The sequence below is a fragment of the Salvelinus sp. IW2-2015 genome, unplaced genomic scaffold (genome assembly GCF_002910315.2).
Source record: "Salvelinus sp. IW2-2015 unplaced genomic scaffold, ASM291031v2 Un_scaffold6828, whole genome shotgun sequence".
Lineage (NCBI taxonomy): Eukaryota > Metazoa > Chordata > Actinopteri > Salmoniformes > Salmonidae > Salvelinus > Salvelinus sp. IW2-2015.
Window position 1 is genome coordinate 6,730 of NW_019948089.1, and position 10,981 is coordinate 17,710.

General features: G+C 46.4%; 1 pseudogene; it reads left to right on the plus strand.

Moving 5' to 3' along the window:
* Window positions 1-828: 828 nt before the first annotated feature.
* Window positions 829-9,301, plus strand: LOC112079062 (Golgi apparatus protein 1-like; annotated as a pseudogene).
* Window positions 9,302-10,981: the final 1,680 nt, after the last annotated feature.

Genomic DNA, 10,981 nt, shown 5'->3' on the forward strand with positions numbered 1-10,981 from the left:
GGGTGAGGCCGGGTGCTGCAGACTGTTCTAGTAGGGTGAGGCCGGGTGCTGCAGACTGTTCTAGCGGGTGAGGCCGGGTGCTGCAGACTGTTCTAGTAGGGTGAGGCCGGGTGCTGCAGACTGTTCTAGTAGGGTGAGGCCGGGTGCTGCAGACTGTTCTAGTAGGTGAGGCGGGTGCTGCAGACTGTTATAGTGCCCTAATTGATTATATATGTTGAAGAAGGTGGGGCTTAAGTTGAATCCCTGTCTCACCCCAGAGCACTGAGGAAAGACATCTGTTTTTTGCCATTTTTAACCGCACACTTGTTTGTGAACATGGATTTTAATAATGTCGTATGTTTCTCCCCCAACACCACTTTTCCATCAATTTATATAGCAGACCCTCGAGCCAAATTGAGTCAAAAGCTTTTTTGAAATCAACGAAGTATGAGAACACTTTGCTTTTGGTTTGTTTGTCAATTAGGGTGTGCAGGGTGAATACGTGGTCTGTCGTACGGTAATTTGGTAAAAAGCCAATTTGACATTTGTACGAGTCTGCTGTTAATGATATATGCAGAGGATTTTCCCAAGGATGCTGTTGACGCATATCCCACGGTAGTTATTGGGTCAAATGTGTCTCCCATTTTGTGGATTGGGGTTATCAGTCCTTGGTTCCAAATATTGGGGAAGATGCCAGAGCTGAGGTTGATGTTAAAGAGTTTAAGTTTAGCCAATTGGAACACTCTCTCTGCTTCCACCCTCATTCTGACCCCTCCCTCCCTCCTCCTTCTGCTCCATCCCCCTTACCTCACTCCCACCCTCTCTCCACTCCACCCCCCCCCCCCCCAGGACATCCATTCACAGGGTGAGGTCATAGCGTGTCTGGAGAAAGCCTTAGTCCGAGAGGCGGAGCAACAGGACCAGGCTCATCCAATCAGAGAGGAGTGTAAGAAGAGCATCATGCGAGTAGCGAGCTGTCGTCAGACGACTTCCACCTGGACAGATTCCTGTACTTCTCCTGCCGAAGAGAGACCGAGAACGCTTCTGTGAAAAACGTACGCTGCTCATCTTACCTTACAAAACGGTCTCCGAAATTACAATTATCTGATGCTTTGGGTTACTGAGGACGTTGACTGGTCTCTGTTCTTCAGGTTACTGAGGACGTTGACTGGTCTCTGTTCTTCAGGTTACTGAGGACGTTGACTGGTCTCTGTTCTTCAGGTACTGAGGACGTTGGCTGTTCTCTGTTCTTCAGGTTACTGAGGACGTTGACTGGTCTCTGTTCTTCAGGTTACTGAGGACGTTGGCTGGTCTCTGTTCTTCAGGTTACTGAGGACGTTGGCTGGTCTCTGTTCTTCGGGTTACTGAGGACGTTGACTGGTCTCTGTTCTTCAGGTTACTGAGGACGTTGGCTGGTCTCTGTTCGTCAGGTTACTGAGGACGTTGACTGGTCTCTGTTCTTCAGGTTACTGGGACGTTGGCTGGTCTCTGTTTCTTCAGGTTACTGAGGACGTTGACTGGTCTCTGTTCTTCAGGTTACTGAGGAGTTGACTGGTCTCTGTTCTTCAGGTTACTGAGGACGTTGACTGGTCTCTGTTCTTCAGGTTACTGAGGACGTTGGCTGGTCTATGTTCTTCAGGTTACTGAGGAGTTGACTGGTCTCTGTTCTTCGGGTTACTGAGGACGTTGGGCTGGTCTCTGTTCTTCAGGTTACTGAGGACGTTGGCTGGTCTCTGTTCTTCAGGTTACTGAGGACGTTGGCTGGTCTCTGTTCTTCAGGTTACTGAGGACGTTGACTGGTCTATGTTCTTCAGGTTACTGAGGACGTTGACTGGGTCTCTGTGTTTTTCTGTCTTCCAGACCCAAGCAGGAGAGGGCAAGGTCTACAAGTGGTCTCTTCAGCCACAAGTTTGAGGAGGCCATGTCTGAGAAGGTATGGAGAAAAACCACTGATGAAGATGTGAAGATGATTTACATCAACATGGATATTATTTATTAAATTAAAGGCTTTATTAAAGGGCGGGCAACAGTGGTTGGGTGTTGAACTAAAGCTTTATTAAAGGTCATTAAAGGGCGGCCAACAGTGGTTGGGTGTTGAACTAAAGGCTATATTAAAGGTCATTAAAGGGGCGGGCCAACAGTGGTTGGGTGTTGAACTAAAGGCTTTATTAAACAGTGAGCAGACATTTTCTTTCTCAACGTGTTATTTTTCCAGCTCCTTTTGGACGTGTGTGAAAGCTCTCTTTTCATGTGACAATGACTAAAAACTTCTCTCTCCTCCTCCCTCTCTCTCTCCTCCTCGGTCTCTCCTCCTCCCACACTCGCCCTCTCTCCTCCTCCTCTCCCTCTCTCCTCCTCCTCTCTCTCCCCTCCCTCTCTCCTCCTCCCTCTATCTCGCCCTCTCTCCTCCTCCCTCTCTCTCTCTCTCTCTCCTCCTTCCTCTCTCCTTCCTCTCTCCTCCATCTCCCTCTCTCCTCCCCTCTCTCCCTCTCTCTTCTCTCTTCCCCTCCCTCTCTCCTCCCTCCCTCCTCTCTCCTCCCTCCCTCCCTCTCTCTCTCTCCTCCTCCCTCCTCCATCCCCTCTCCCTTCCCTCTCTCTCCTCCCTCCCCTCCATCCCCTCTCCTTCCTCTCTCCTCCTCCCCTCTATCTCGCCTGCTCTCCTCCTCCCTCTATCTCGCCTGCTCTCCTCCTCCCCTCCCTCTCTCCTCCTCCCCTCCCTCTCTCCTCCTCTCTCCTCTCTCCTCCTCTCTTTCTCGCCCGCTCTCCTCCTCCCCTCCCTCTTTCCTCTCCCTCCCTCTCTCCTCCTCTCCTCTCTCCTCCCTCCCTCCATCCCCCTCTGATTCCCTCCTCCTCCCCTCCTCTCTCCTCCTCCATCCCCCTCTCCTTCCTCTCTCCTCCTTCCCTCTATCTCGCCCGCTCTCCTCCTCCCCTCCCTCTCCTCCTCCTCAGTGTCGAGAGGCCCTGACCAACGCGTCAGAAGTTGATAACCCAGGACTACAAGGTTAGCTACTCTCTGACCAAGGCCTGTAAGGCTGACCTCAGGAAGCACCGCTGTAACCTGGACACCAACATGCCCCGCGCTAGAGAGGCACGACTATCATATCTGCTACTGTGCCTGGAGTCTGCTGTACACAGGGGTGAGAGAGAGAGAGTTGTGTGTGGAGTCTGCTGTCCACAGGGGTGGGTGGAGGAGAGAGTGTGGGTGTGTGTACATATGTATGAGGGGTGATAAATGCCATACACACATTCAATGGTTAATGTATGGCATTTACCACTCCTCATACACATGTACACACATTCAATGGTTAATATATGGCATTTATCACCCCTCATACACATGTACACACATTCAATGGTTAATGTTTGAGGGGTGATACTTGAAGGTGTGACTTGAACGTGTGCATTTAAAATATATATTTTTTATTGTTTATGTGTAACAATACGAAGCGTGAACATCTGATTTAATTCGGTTCCTAACAGTTTCTTTATGGAATTCACTCCACAATATAATAGCCACTGTACTAACAGGACCCCAGGACCCCTTATAAAGGTTAAAGGTTACTAACAGGACCCCTGGGGGTTATAATGCCTGTATAGAAACACATGAACCACATAACGTATTGTTCAGTGGGTCTACATTCATTAGGTTAAAGGTTAAAGGTTACTAACAGGACCCCTGGGGTTATAATGCCTGTATAGAACCACATAATGTATTGTTCAGTGGTCTACATTCATTGTAAATATATCTAGCGATGTTAAGATCCAAGAATGAGAACGATATTAAAATGTGTTTTAATTCACCAATCTGATTGAACGTTGCTGTACGTTCCTGCTTTAGCTTAAGTTATAGCCTAACATGAAGGAAATGACAGGTCAGTGACCTTTAACCTAATGAATGTAGACTCAATGAACCATAAGTTATGTGGTTCATGTGTTTTATACAGGCATTATAACCCCCACTTTGACAGATGGTAAACATTGCGAGGGTCGTTTTAGTACGGTGGTTATTATATTGTGGAGTGAATTCCACTAACGCAGCGGTTAGGAACCGAATTTAATCAGACGTTCACGCTTCGTATTGTTATAATGTTCCCTCAATGTTTTCGTCAACGAGCAAATTTCAGGTCTGCTGAGCTCAAATGTGAACGTTGTGAAAATTCTGTGCAACTTCCAGCGAGTGCTTACTGTAACGCTGAGCTGTAGCTTTAAGTTACATTTTACTGTGCCTGAGGCTGTACAGCTTTAGGTTACAGTTTTACTGTGAACACTGAGGCTGTACCTGCTTTAAGTTAGTTTTACTGTGAACGCTGAGGCTGTACCAGCTTTAAGTTGTTTTACTGTGAACGCTGAGGCTGTACCAGCTTTAAGTTAGTTTTACTGTGAACGCTGAGGCTGTACCAGCTTTAAGTTAGTTTTACTGTGAACGCTGAGGCTGTACAGCTTTAAGTTAGTTTTACTGTGAACGCTGAGGCTGTAGCAGCTTTAAGTTACAGTTTTACTGTGAACACTGAGGCTGTACCAGCTTTAAGTTACAGTTTACTGTGAACACTGAGCTGTACCAGCTTTAGTTACAGTTTTACTGTGAACACTGAGGCTGTACCTGCTTTAAGTTAGTTTTACTGTGAACGCTGAGGCTGTACCAGCTTTAAGTTAGTTTACTGTGAACGCTGAGGCTGTACTAGCTTTAAGTTAGTTTTACTGTGAACGCTGAGGCTGTACCTGCTTTAAGTTACAGTTTTACTGTGAACACTGAGGCTGTACCGCTTTAAGTTACAGTTTTACTGTGAACACTGAGGCTGTACCCGCTTTAAGTTACAGTTTTACTGTGAACACTGAGGCTGTACCCGCTTTAAATTACAGTTTTACTGTGAACACTGAGGCTGTACCCGCTTTAAGTTACTGTTTTAACTGTGAACACTGAGGCTGTACCCGCTTTAAGTTAACGTTTTACTGTGAACACTGAGGCTGTACCCGCTTTAAGTTACAGTTTTACTGTGAACGCTGAGGCTGTACCTGCTTTAAGTTACAGTTTTACTGTGAACGCTGAGGCTGTACCCGCTTTAAGTTACAGTTTACTGTGAACACTGAGGCTGTACCCGCTTAGTTACAGTTTTACTGTGAACACTGAGGCTGTACCGCTTTAAGTTACAGTTTTACTGTGAACACTGAGGCTGTACCCGCTTTAAGTTACTGTTTTACTGTGAACACTGAGGCTGTACCCGCTTTAAGTTACTGTTTACTGTGAACGCTGAGGCTGTACCGCTTTAAGTTACAGTTTTACTGTGAACACTGAGGCTGTACCCGCTTTAAGTTACAGTTTTACTGTGAACACTGAGGCTGTACCCGCTTTAAGTTACAGTTTTACTGTGAACACTGAGGCTGTACCCGCTTTAAGTTACTGTTTTACTGTGAACACTGAGGCTGTACCGCTTTAAGTTACTGTTAACTGTGAACCTGGAGCTGTACCCGCTTTAAGTTACAGTTTTACTGTGAACACTGAGGCTGTACCCGCTTTAAGTTACAGTTTTACTGTGAACACTGAGGCTGTACCCGCTTTAAGTTACAGTTTTAACAGGGGACAAGTAGGCTACTGTGGCTTTTTGATCATATATGTAGCCTACCAGAGTGGCTTACCATCAAAAACAATGGATAAAATGCATCCCATAACACTTTAACATGGACATAGCTGTTCTATCATTCAGCCATGTGTGGGTGTTTTTCATTAGACCTCCATTCCATGAGACATGCTACATGTATTCAGACACCTTGACTTCTTCTTCTCTCTCTCCAGGTCGTACAGTGTCTGAGGACTGCCAGGGGGAGATGTCGGAGTACCGTAGAATGCTGATGGAGGATTTCTCTCTGAGTCCAGAAATAGTCCTCCACTGTCGAGGGGAGATGGAGACCCGCTGCTCCGGACTCCACAGGAAAGGACGTACCCTCCACTGTCTGATGAGGGTGGGCCGAGGGGACAAGGGAAGCACGGTGGACGGACTCTGTCAGAGCGCGGTGAGACACTGGAGAGACAGCGCCTTCAGGAAGTAGTCACAGCGCCTTCAGGAAGTAGTCACACCCCTTGACCTTTTCCACATGTTGTTGTTACAATTTGAATTTAAAATGGATTAAATTGAGATGTCGCTGGCCTACACACAATACCCCATAGTGCAATGGTGTTTAATTTCTTCAAATTAATAAAAAATGAAAATGAAAAGTATTCAAGCCCTTTTAAATAAGCACATATTTACTCCTGAACTTAACAAGTCACATAATATGTTGCATGGATTCAGTCTGTCTTCAATAATAGTRTTTAACATGATTTTTGAATGACTACATCATCTCTATACTCCACACATCAAATTGTCTATAAGGTCCCTCAGTCGAGCAGTGCATTTCAAACATAGATTCAACCACAAAGACCAGGGAGGTTTTCCAAGGCCTCTAAAAGAAGGGCACCGATTGGTAGATGGGTAAAAAAATAAAAAAGCAGACATTGAATATCGCTTTGAGCATGGTGCAGTTATTAATTACACTTTGGATGGTGTATCAATACACCCAGTCACTACAAAGATACAGGCGTCCTTCCTAACTCAGTTGCCGGAGAGGAAGGAAACCGCTCAGGGATTTCACCATGAAGCCAATGGTGACCTTAAAACAGTTACAGAGTTTAATGGCTGTGATAGAAAACTGAGGATGGATCAACAACATTGTAGTTACTCCACAATACTAACCTAAATGACAGAGTGAAAAGAAGGAAGCCTGTACAGAATAAAAATATTACATAACATGCATCCTGTTTGCTACAAGGCTCTAAAGTAATACTGCAAAACATGTGGTAAAGAGATGAACACAAATCCAATAAAACACATTACTGAGTACCACTCTACATATTCTCAAGCATAGTGGTGGCTGCATGTTGTTATGGGTATGCTTGTCATCGTTAAGGACCGGGGAGTTTTTCAGAAATGGAATTGAGCTAAGCGCAGGCAAATTCCTAGAGGAAAACCTGGTAGTCTGCTTTCCACCAGACACTGGGAGATGAATTCACCTTTCAGCAGAACAATAACCTAAAACACAGGCAAAATCCTAGAGGAAAACCTGGTAGTCTGCTTTCCACCAGACACTGGGAGACAAATTCACCTTTCAGCAGAACAATAACCTAAAACACAAAGACAAATATACACTGGAGTTGCTTAATTAGAAAGACAGTGAATGTTCCTGAGTGGCCGAGTTACAGTTTTGACTACAGGTGTGGAAGGCTCTTAGAGGCCCAGAACGACTCCCAGCTGTAATCGCTGCTAAAGGTGCTTGACTCATGGGTGTGAATAATAATGATGTAAATGAGAGATTAATGTTTAAAATGTTCTATATATTTGCTAACTAAAAACATGTTTTTATGGGGTATTGTGTGTAGATGGGTGAGAACCCAAAAATCTATTTAACCCATTTTGAATTCAGGCTGTAACAACAAAATGTAGAATAAGTCAAGGGGTATGAGTAGTTTTTTCTTTCTGAAGGACACTGGACACACACACACACACAACACACACACACACACACACACACACAACACACACAGGAGACAGGCATGAATAGACACACGTACAGAAACACAGCAAATGGCATGAACAGGCTTCAACTTTTGTCTGGTTTCTAAAGATCTGTATTTTGTTTACTGACTAGGATGTGGAGATGGGGCTGTATTTACTGTTCCTACTGACTAGGATTGGAGATGGGGCTGTATTACTGTTCTACTGACTAGATTGGAAAGGGCTGTATTACTGTTTCCTACTGACTAGGATGTGAGAGATGGGCTGTATTTACTGTTCCTACTGACTTAGGATGTAAAGAGATGGGGCCTGTATTTACTGTTCCTACTGACTAGGATAGTAGAGATGGGGCTGTATTTACTGTTCCTACTGACTAGGATGTAGAGATGGGCTGTGGGCTGTATATTACTGTTCCTACTGACTAGGATGTAGAGATGGGGCTTGTATTTACTGTTCCTACTGACTAGGAATGTAAGAGATGGGGCTGTATTTACTGTTCCTACTGACTAGGATGTAGAGAAATGGGTCTGATGGGGCTTGTATTTTACTGTTCCTACTGACTAGGATGTAGAGATGGGGGCGTGTATTTACTGTTCCTACCTGACTAGGATGTAGAGATGGGCTGATGGGGCTTGTATTTACTGTTCTACTGACTAGGATGTAGAGATGGGCTGTAATTTACTGTTCCTACTGACTAGGATTGTAGAGATGGGGCTGATTTACTGTTTCCCTACTGACTAGGATGTAGAGATGGGCTGTATTTAACTGTTCCTACTGACTAGGATGTAGAGATGGGGCTGTATTTACTGTTCCCTACTGACTAGGATGTAGAGATGGGGCTGTATTTTACTGTTCCTACTGACTAGGATGTAGAGATGGGCTGTATTTACTGTTCCTACTGACTAGGATGTAGAGATGGGGCTTAGTATTGTACTGTTCCTACTGACTAGGATGTAGAGATGGGGCTGTATTTACTGTTCCTAAACTGAACTAGGATGTGAGAGATGGGGCTGTATTTACTGTTCCTACTGACTAGGATGTAGAGATGGGGCTGTATTTACTGTTCCTACTGACTAGGATGTAGAGATGAGGGCTGTATTTACTGTTCCTACTGACTAGGATGGAAGATGATGGGCTGTATTTACTGTTCCTACTGACTAGGATGATAGAGATGGGGCTGTACATGTTAACTGTTTCCTACTGACTAGGATGTAGAGATGGGGCTGTATTTACTGTTCCTACTGACTTAGGATGTAGAGATGGGATGTATTTGTATGTGTTTTCATAAACTCTGCCAGCACTTAGAGTACTAAACATGTGTTTAAATCTAGTAGTATTGTTATTGTAAATCTAGTAGTATTGTTTTTGTTAAATCTAGTAGTATTGTTATTGTAAATCTAGTAGTATTGTTATTGTAATAATAGTAGTGGTGTTATTGTAAATAAAGCAGTTATTGTTATCGTCAAATCTAGTAGTGGTGTTATTGTAAATAAAGTTAGTTATTGTTATGTAAATAAAGCCAGTATTGTTATCGTAAATCTAGTAGTATTGTTATCGTAAATCTAGTGGTATTGTTATTGTAAATCTAGTAGTATTGTTATTGTAAATAAAGTATTGTTGTTATTGTAAATAAAGTAGTGTGTTTATTGTCCCTCAGCTCCAGAGCTTGATCCAGTTCAGCTGATCCTGGATCAGACTACAGGATAGACCGGGCCCTGAACGAAGCCTGTGAGTCTGTTATCCAGACTGCCTGCAAACACATCCGCAGTGGGGACCCCATGTGAGTAACCACATCTCACACACAAGAGATTGAGTACTGTAATCTCAGACGGACGCAAACACAATCTGCAGCGGGGACCCATGTGAGTACCATCTCACACACAGAGGTGTGGTACTGTAATCTCAGACGCACGCAGACACATCCGCAGCGGGCCCCATTGTGAGTACCATCTCACACACAGAGTGTGAGTACTGTAATCTCAGACACACACGCAGACACATCCGCAGCGGGGAACCCCATGTGAGTACCATCTCACACACAGAGTGTGAGTACTGTAATCTCAGACACACGCAGACACATCCGCAGCGGGACCCCATGTGAGTACCATCTCACACACAGAATGTGAGTACTGTAATCTCAGACACACGCAGACACATCCGCAGCTGGGGAACCCATGTGAGTACCATCTCACACACAGATTGTGAGTACTGTAATCTCAGACAACACGCAGACACAGACGCTGAATAAATACACACTTGTCTTTTCTAATGTACCTGTGATGTTTGGCGGCACCTCCAACCGTCTTTCCTGCTGTGTCAGTTCAGAATAACAGGGGTTTGTTACCTGTCAGGAATATCATCACTGTTGTCTTTGTCTTGAACAACATGGCAGGAGAAAGGCTCCCGACGTGGCCTAAGGCGCTGCATCTCAGTGCTAGAGGTGTCACTAACAGACCCTGGTTTTGATTCCAGGCTGTATCACAACCGGCCGTGATTGGAGTCCCGTAGGGGTGGCGCACAATTGGCCCAGCGTCATTAGGGTTTGGCCTGGGTAGGCCGTCATTGTCAATAAGAATTTGTTCTTAACTGACTGAACCCATCCCCGACGCCACGCTGAACCCCTCCCCGACGCAGCAGGGGTTCTCTGTGCAGCGTCGGGAGGGGTCAGCGTCGGGGAGGGTTCAGCCCGGCTACGGGGAGGGTTTCAGCTCGGCGTCGGGGAGGGGTTCGGCGTCGGGGAGGGGTTCAGCGCGGCGTCGGGGAGGGTTCAGCGCAGGCGTCGGGGGAGGGGTTCAGCACGGCGTCGGGGAGGGGTTCAGCCGGAGTCGGGGAGGGTTCAGCCCGGCGTCGGGGAGGGTTAGCCCGCTCGGGGGGGGTTCAGCCCGGCGTCGGGGAGGGGTTCAGCCCGGCGTCGGGGAGGGTTCAGCCCGGCGTCGGGGAGGCGGGTTCAGCACGGCTTCGGGGAGGGGTTCAGTGCGGCGTCGGGGAGAGGTTCAAGCCCGGCGTCGGGAGGGGTCAGCACGGCGTCGGGGAGGGGTTCAGGCCGGACACAAGGTTCAGTAATATGTTCAGGCTGGCAAGCATGAACTTTCACATCTCTGTTTGTTCTGAGGCTTGTTTTTAATCTCCCAGCTCGCTTTGTTCTGGAGGTGTTTTTAATCGCCCAGCTCTGTTTTGATTCTGAGCCTGTTTTTTAATCTCCACTCTTCCGCTAGACGAGGTTTGTTTGTAAAGGGATGGAGAAGCTTCGCTCGATCTAAACGCTAGAGAGTCGGCGGGCGCGCGTTGCGCTGCGCTCCACATCTCTTCATCCTTCCTCTCCCACTCTAACTGTTTCCTAGGTCGCTGCTGAAATGAGAATGTGTTGTCAGTTCATTGACCTGGGCGTTCCCCGGCGTAATGCAGCCTCGGGGTGGTTAGTGGAGTTTGGCCGGCAGGATGTCCCTTGTCCCATC